This window comes from Carassius gibelio, chromosome B25 (assembly GCF_023724105.1).
Source record: "Carassius gibelio isolate Cgi1373 ecotype wild population from Czech Republic chromosome B25, carGib1.2-hapl.c, whole genome shotgun sequence".
Classification (NCBI taxonomy): Eukaryota; Metazoa; Chordata; class Actinopteri; order Cypriniformes; family Cyprinidae; genus Carassius; species Carassius gibelio.
This window is the reverse complement of record NC_068420.1, coordinates 10,630,257-10,638,710: the sequence shown is the minus strand read 5'-3', so window position 1 is coordinate 10,638,710 and position 8,454 is coordinate 10,630,257. Positions and strand designations below refer to the sequence as shown.

The window sequence follows — 8,454 nt, the reverse complement described above, 5'->3', positions numbered from 1 at the left end:
CCGTCGTGGCGACGTTATAGTGGAACGTCAATGGAACGTGAGGAGTACGTCCCAACGACCAAACTGGCACGTTATGAGAACGTTACTATAAAGTACCATATTGGTCGCAGCGACGTACCATATAACGTTCCAGTGACGTAACTTTGTGATTCCCATATCCGTCGTGGCGACGTTATAGTGGAACGTTGCTGGAACGTGATGAGTATGTCCTGACGACCAAACTGGCACGTTATGAGGACGTGACATTACAGGATCATATTGGTAATTCATATTTTCACCTCACCATTACCTTGAAATACATAAAGAACTAATAAACTCAATCCATCTCTGGTGCAAAAAATAAACCTTATGAAATCTAATTGTAATCTAATTATAGGGGATTCATAGTTAATACATTAATTACATACATGCAATGCAAACAAATACAAAAACATTACATTCTAGTATAAAATGGACAAAAACACACTGCATTCATTCACAAATCAATATTTATTCTGCACTACTTTGTACAAATACGAAGCCAAAACATTTTGAACATCGCACCTGTTCTTTTAAACATGCAAAATGTTATGAGCACAGAAAACTAAACACATCAATTCATAGATTACACAATATAAACAATAGAACATTTTTGTCTTAAAGATGGGGAGATGGTTAATGACGATATTAGTGAAAATTAAAAATAATTATCAGTAAACTTATTGATACAACATAATTTAGTGCAACAAAAAATACATGATAAATAGATATGAAACAATTCAGCAGATACTGCACAGAGATACTGCACAAAGTAAAACTGTGAGCGTCGTATGAGGCTCCTGGTATAAATGTCTGGTGGTGATGTGCTTTAATTACATGGCATGCAGGAAAACATTTAGGCTAATTCATGCGCACGATTTTCTATTTCATTCCCTCGATTTGCTAAAACGTGTACACTATTTATACATCAAGAGAACAAATTAGTAAATTGTGCATACGATTTAGCAAATCAATGAAATGTAAAAGTAATCGTGCATGTTTTAGTACATAGAGGGAACGAATTAGTAAATCATGGACATGATTTCTTTCTTTTTCTTGCATGTCATGATCAGGGCTCTGTGCTCACTATCAGAGGATAAACCTAAACAATAAAGCAATTACCAAAGAACCATAATTCTTGAGCTTCTCAGAAGAAAAACATTCATAAAGCGTAAAGATATGAAAAATGAACAATATAGAGATTTCTAGCATCTCTCCTGTATTATTTGTCCCACCCGAAAAAACAATTTTTTTAAGAAAATGAGCATATCGACTTTCTCAGAAGAATCTGTGATCTGTGATTACTGACTGTGGAGATGACTCTTTCAGACAGTGCTGAGGAGGCAGAGTTAGGTGCAGGACAGCTGATAGAGAAGAGGAAGAGTGTGTTTCTTACCCCAGCAGCAGAAGACAGGCTCTTCTGAGGGAAGGACAGGAGGCTTGATGCAGTGTTGTGCTGTAGAACAAGGCTTCTTCTCAGCACCTGATCTTCTTCAGAAAAGAGTTCCTCTAGTGTAGAGTCAGACACTCAGACTTCTTGCAAACTGGAATCTTTTAATAACATTTAGCATATTATTGTAGTCATGTTCATTGTTTTTATTATAACACATGGCAAGCTTATGAGAAAATTGTTAAACGTGTTCTTCCTCCTCTTCTTCATCCTGGGCCTGCACTGTCAACATCCTTCTCTGAGCTGAAAGGGAGGATCATCTTGTTAATGTTGCTCATGTATGTTCACAACCAGTCAAAATCTGGAATCTTTTCTTTATGGTTTTCAAGAGAAGTCTCTTCTGCTCACCAAGGCTAGATTAATTTGATAAAAAATTTTTTTTAAAGTAATTGTAAAAAAAAAAAAAAAAAAAAAAAAAAAAGCAAACAGAAAGAAAGAAATAACAGTTTTCATACTCTTTTTTTGAATATACTTAAACATATTTATTGAAATAATTATGAGGCAAAGCTGAATTTTTCAGTAACTTTACTCCAGTCTTCAGTGTCACATGATCTTTTTCATATACTGATTTGCTGATCGGGAAGCATTGCTGATTATCACAAATCAGTGCATTTACATGCACCCAATCGCATTATTGCCGCTAAGATCAAAGTGTACATCTGTTCATGACATACATGATGTAAATCACATCTGCAGTTAGCTTACTACGGTTGTTAGTTCCACTGAACTCTATTGGTAAAGAAGGAACTTTTTGAACAAAGTTGGTTTTAGGGAAACGCACCCCATATTAGAAATGATTTCCAGCATTTCTGGAAAGTTGAATTTTTTCTTCATTATTATTTTATAAAACACAAAGTTCAAAACATTGAAAAAAAGGTAATCTTTTGTAAAATTACAAAAGTCTTCTCTACCACTGGTTTTCAATTTTATGCATTCTTGCTATTAGCCAACCACCCCCAAATAAAATAAATAAATAAAATAAATAATAAATAAATATAACTGTAGTGTAGACAAAATGTTTGGGCAGCACAACTGTTCGGAACAACTGATAATAATCAGAAAAATGTATTGAGCAGTAAATCATCATATTATTCTGATTTCTGAAGATCATGTGACACTGAAGACTGGAGTAATTAATGCTGAAAATATAACTGTGCATTATAGAAATAAATTAAACTTTTAAAATATATTTAAAACTTTTGACCAGTTGTGTACATTGCCACATTTAAATGAAAACTCAACTTGTAATAAACAAAGCACACATTCTCAAAGAACTTACATTCTGGTGATAACTTCCTTCCCTCACTGCTGTCAGTTCCCCTCAGTCATTCCCAGACTCCTTGTTTTTAATCTTTCCCTCAAATCTACAGAAACAAACATCATTTTACAGACAATTTGGATAAGTCACGAATTGCAATAGTTATATAACTATAATCACAATGCTAAATTATATATATATATATATATATATAATTATAAATATATATTGAATCGGCACACAAGTATCGGGATAGTATTGAATTGGCAGATTAGCGTATCATCCCAGCCCTAGTTACTACAGTCAAAACAATGAAACTCTCTTCAAGAGCGCACAATAACTGAGATTTAAAACTGTTAAAAGAAAAGGCTCAAAATATTGCACACATATAATACACAACAATATCTCTTCCTTTTGTGTTTTGAACATTTCTGTGAGTAATGCTACACGCTGTGACTTTGTGTTGCTTCAAGTGCATCATTCTGCACTGGTTGTGTTTACGCGATGCACGCTGTATAGGAGCCATTCCCTTTCGTATTATAATACATTAGCACAATGAAAGATTCTTGTTCTGTCCCATCTACCACATGTTGCTGCCTTCATTACTGTGCTATACATTTAAAAGAAATGTATTTTACACACACATACATTATACACACACACACACACACACACACACACATATATATAGACGGTTTCAACGGCAACAACATTAAAAAAACGTTACTGCGCATGCGCGCTTTTGTGGACCTAACCTAACCGGTAGACTTCCAAATAGAATCAATAACAACAGCCAAGTCCCTCTAGAGTAGATATTTTTTGATAACAAACAAAATATGTTTGCTGCGTGGATCAGGCGGACTTAATGAAAATGCAAATTCATCCTTTGCCAGCAGGAGATGTTTTAAAGCATAGACATAAAGCGTGAGAAATAGAGGTTTCCCCAGTAACAGCTGTAAACAAAGCAGAGCTGGTACGCTCTCACGCTGCTTTATCAGGAATATAACATGCAAGTCTTCCTTCAGAAATACAACGATATAAAAACACCCGTGCCTCGTTTTGATGTTTAAACATATAAATGTTAGGAATTATTAAACGTGCAGTACGTAACGTTACTCATGTTTATTCAACGAAGCCTTTTTGAAAATCGATCAGTTTTAAAATTGTGGCGAGTCTCCAAAAATAAATAAATGTATGGGAACACATCCCGCAGCACAACCACCTGAGCCCAACTTCAGTCTACTCATCACCTTGCCTTTAACTGCGTTTGTAGAAGGCACTGCAGCCAGACCGATATACACAACACAGACTGGAAGTTAACTTAGGTCCAGGCGCATGCATCCGATGAAACTGTCTAATATATATATATATATATATATATATATATATATATATATATATATATATATATATATATATATATATATATATCAGTTTGAGACCAAAGGTTTGGACACACCTCCTCATTTAAAGAGTTTTCTTTATTTTCATGACTATGAAAATTGTAGATTCACACTGAAGGCATCAAAACTATGAATTAACACATGTGGATTTATATATGGAATTATATACATAACAAAAAAGTGTGAAACAACTGAAAATATGTCATATTCTTGGTTCTTCAAAGTAGCCACCTTTTGCTTTGATTACTGCTTTGCACACTGTTGGCATTCTCTTGAGCTTCAAGAGGTAGTCACCTGAAATGGTCTTCAACAGTCTTGAAGGAGTTCCCAGAGAGATGCTTAGCTCTTGTTGGCCCTTTTGCGTTCTGTCTGCGGTCCAGCTCACCCCTAAACCATCTGGATTGGGTTCAGGTCCGGTGACTGTGGAGGCCAGGTCATCTGGAGCAGCTCCCCATCACTCTCCTTCTTGGTCAAATAGCCCTTGATGCCTTCAGTGTGAATCTACAATTTTCATAGTCATGAAAATAAAGAAAACTCTTTGAATGAGAAGGTGTGTCCAAACTTTTGGTCTTTACTGTAAAATATATATTTTACAGTTTTTTTATATATATATATATATATATATACACACACACACACACACACACTTTTGCACATCCTGTCATACCAGTGACTGTGTGTTACTGCAATAGACTTTGCAGCATTAAGGTTAACGATTAATCGATTATTTGTTCATTAATTTAAACGACGATCGATCATGGAAATGATTGAAAATTGACATCCCTACACAGAAGTATAGAAAATTCTACATTGATTTAAATTTTTTTTTGCAAAAAACGACACTGATATCGGATCAGAATTACTGTCTCTTCTCATAGTGACAGCCAATCACATTAGTTTTCTGGTATTGCATGCACTCGATTGGCTTGCGTCTGCGCTAGGGTATTTGCATAGGATGTTCTGACTGGAGGACGGCTGCATTGGCGCTTGAGAAGTCTTCAACTTCTATTTAGAATTAATTTCTAGAATTAATTTCACCATCCTTGACGTCACTTCATTTAAAAGTAAACAAGAGGCGTTGACGCCCCGTGTGATGGGGCGTTATATGTCTGGATACCGCTGCACAAATCTTTCAACAACGAGAAATGTAGTTCCAGCACGGCCTTACATCCAGGACAGCAGAATGGTCAGGATGACCTGAAACACATAACCAACTGAAATCAATTTAAAAGTATTAAGTCTTGCCTGAGTGATGCTGAAACAACCAGGTTTAGTTTTTCACCCAGGAGAAACTGCTTCCTGTGGAACAGTCTCCATGAAGAATGACCTCTTGATCCTGGATCCTTGCTGCCATCCACGCAGAGATGATTTGGAGGATATGTGGTTGTGTCTAAAGGGTAATGAATCAATGTTACAAGAATACTGATAGCAGCACTATTGATCCTGTACCTTATGTAAATGTTTTCAGTACTGAACAAGTCAGGAACCAAATTAGTACCAGTTCTTGAAACCCATCTCTACTTGTAATAGTTGTCTTGTTGCTGCTGCCCAGACTGTCTCTTCCCCTGATGATAAATATATGTGCTCATTTTAAAGCAATAAATAATACATTTAAATTACTAGGTGGTAACAAATATATTTCCTTATAAGGAACTCACTGAATCATGGACTCAACTGGTGGTTGTCAGGCCCTAAGAAAGTGAAAAATGTGTTTACTTTTTGTGAAACGAAAGTATCAGATCAATTTGAGAATTAAACTAGCATTAAAAAGCATGCATGTGAAAAACACCATCAACACCAATAATGAACAGATGACAGAATTTACAAGCCTGCCACTTGAGGGAGAAAAGGGGAAATTATTAATCCCACATAACGTTACACTGAACATGATTTCGGCAGCCTCGGTCTAATTAACGTTAAACTTTATATTTAACGTTCTATCGGTTTATATTCAAATTCACAGCATGGATAGCATGAGCATCATCAAGCTCGAGCAGCAGGTATTCAAACAAACTAATTAACGTTACTAGTACTACGGTTAAAAATTAAATTATTAGAAAGTTAACACTGTATAGTTTATAGTGATAAATTTCAAATAATTTAAACTAGGTAAGGTTATATTCGATTTTAACAGTTACCGTTACCTTAGACCACCTCTGAGACTGCTTTTGAGCTAATTAACCAAACAGAGCAGTTATTTATTAAATTGAAAGAGAAAACCTAGAAAAATACAAAACACTACTCCTCTTTGATGGCATTTAACGTTATATCAGTTAAAATCTATGAATAAAAGTAGATTTATAGGACTTACCTTTCCTCCGTGTCCGTCCGCTGGAAGTTGACCGTTACAAAATGACGGGCACGCGCACGTCGCGCACCTCATTCAGAAAGTGACGTGCGCTGCTAGTTTAAGGTTTAAATGTTAATTTGTCCCGTACTCTCTTTCATTAACAAACATTATCACCATTTGCTAAGTAAATTGTTTATTTTATTGTTAAACTGATGGCATATATATATATATATATATATATATATATATATATATATATATATATATATATATATAATTATTTTACCATGCTTGATTAATTTTTTTGTATATTTCCCAAAGAATATGCTGTTCAAATGGTATCTTAATAATAATAAGACATCTAGTGCAATAATATTAAAAGTTATCTGAAGACCAGCTGACCACGTCGCTACAATGTCCCCAATGGGACTAACTAGCGACGTCTTTTGAGTACGTGCCCACGACGTTTCTGGGAAGTTAGCCAAGATTTTAAAAAATGGAACTTTACCACGACGTCCTTACAACGTTGCCATAAAGTAATGTCGCGCTGACCAAATGACGACTAACTGGCGACGTCCTCACAACGTTCTGTGTTTGCTGGGGTGGTGGGGCGGGACTTCAACATAAACCTCACTTAATTGGACAGTCATTAAAATGTCAATCATTACACTAACTTACTTTTCACTTTGATTTTATAATTTCTTACACTTTTATTATTAGTATTATTTCTGGTTAGTTTATTTTAACACTCTTTAATGTATTCCTTATTTTATAATAATTTTAAATTATACAGGGTTACAACTATTTCTCTCAAATATTGTTCACAAATCTGTCTAAATCCGTGTTAGTGAGCACTTCTCCTTTGCCGAGATAATCCATCCACCTCACACGTGTGGCATATTAAAATGCTGATTAGACAGCATGATTATTGCACAGGTGTGTCTTAGGCTGGCCACAATAAAAGGCCTCTCTAAAATGTGCAGTTTTATCACACAGCACAATGCCACAGATGTCACATGTTTTGAGGGAGTGTGCAATTGGCATGCTGACTGCAGGAATGTCCACCAGAGCTGTTCCTCATGAATTGAATGTTCATTTTTCTACTATAAGTCATCTCCAAAGGTGTTTCAGAGTATTAAGCAGTAAATACAACCAGCCTCAAAACCGCAGACCATGTGTAACCAGGACATCCAGCATCTTCACTCCAAGATCGTCTGAGACCGGCCACCCGGAGAGCTGCTGCAACAATCAGATAATACATAACCAAAGAATTTCTGCACAAACTGTCAGAAACCATCTCAAGGGAGCTTATCTGCATGTTCGTCGTCCTCATCAGGGTCTTGATCAAATTGTAGTTTGTCATCGTATCGTAGGTGCATTTTATTGATGACATTTTGAATACAAAGAGATACCGTGACGAAATCCTGAGGCCCATTTTTGTGCCATTCATTCACGTCCATCTCCTCATGTTGCAGCATGATAATGCACGGCCCCATGTTGCAAGGATCTGTAGACAGTTCCTGGAAGCTGAAAACATCCCAGTTCTTGCATGGCCAGCATACTCACCGGACAAGTCACCCATTGAGCCTGAGACAAATGGTGGTCACACCTGACTGGTTTTTGGACCTCTCCGGACCACCCAATACATTAAAACTGCACATTTTAGAGTGACCTTTTATTGTGCCAGCCTAAGACACACCTGTGCAATAATCACGCTGTTTAATCAGCATCTTGACATTCCACTCCTGTGAGGTGGATGGATTATCTTGTCAAAGGAGAAGTGCTCACCAACACAGATTTAGACAGATTTGTGAACAATATTTGAGAGAAATAGGCCTTTTGTGTACATAGAAAAAGTGGGGGCAAAAACAAAAGTGTTGCGTTTATAATTTTTCAGTGTACGAAGACTAAAACTGATTTAAAAACTAATTTACATTTATATTTAAGCATTTTTATAAGCATTTTTATAGACTATAGAGTTTTCGGTAATTACAGTAAAGCTTAAAAAATACAATATACAATGTAAATGTTGGAT

At 35.9% G+C, this 8,454-nt stretch overlaps 1 long non-coding RNA gene across 1 annotated transcript; it reads right to left on the bottom strand.

Annotated features, from left to right (window-relative positions):
- Window positions 1-4,813: 4,813 nt before the first annotated feature.
- LOC128014633 (uncharacterized) lies at window positions 4,814-6,612 on the bottom strand. Its single transcript, XR_008183605.1, has 3 exons — window positions 6,441-6,612; window positions 5,788-5,820; window positions 4,814-5,694 (listed from the first exon to the last, which is right to left on the bottom strand). It is a non-coding gene; the product is annotated as an uncharacterized LOC128014633 (long non-coding RNA).
- Between the last annotated feature and the right edge of the window lie 1,842 nt (window positions 6,613-8,454).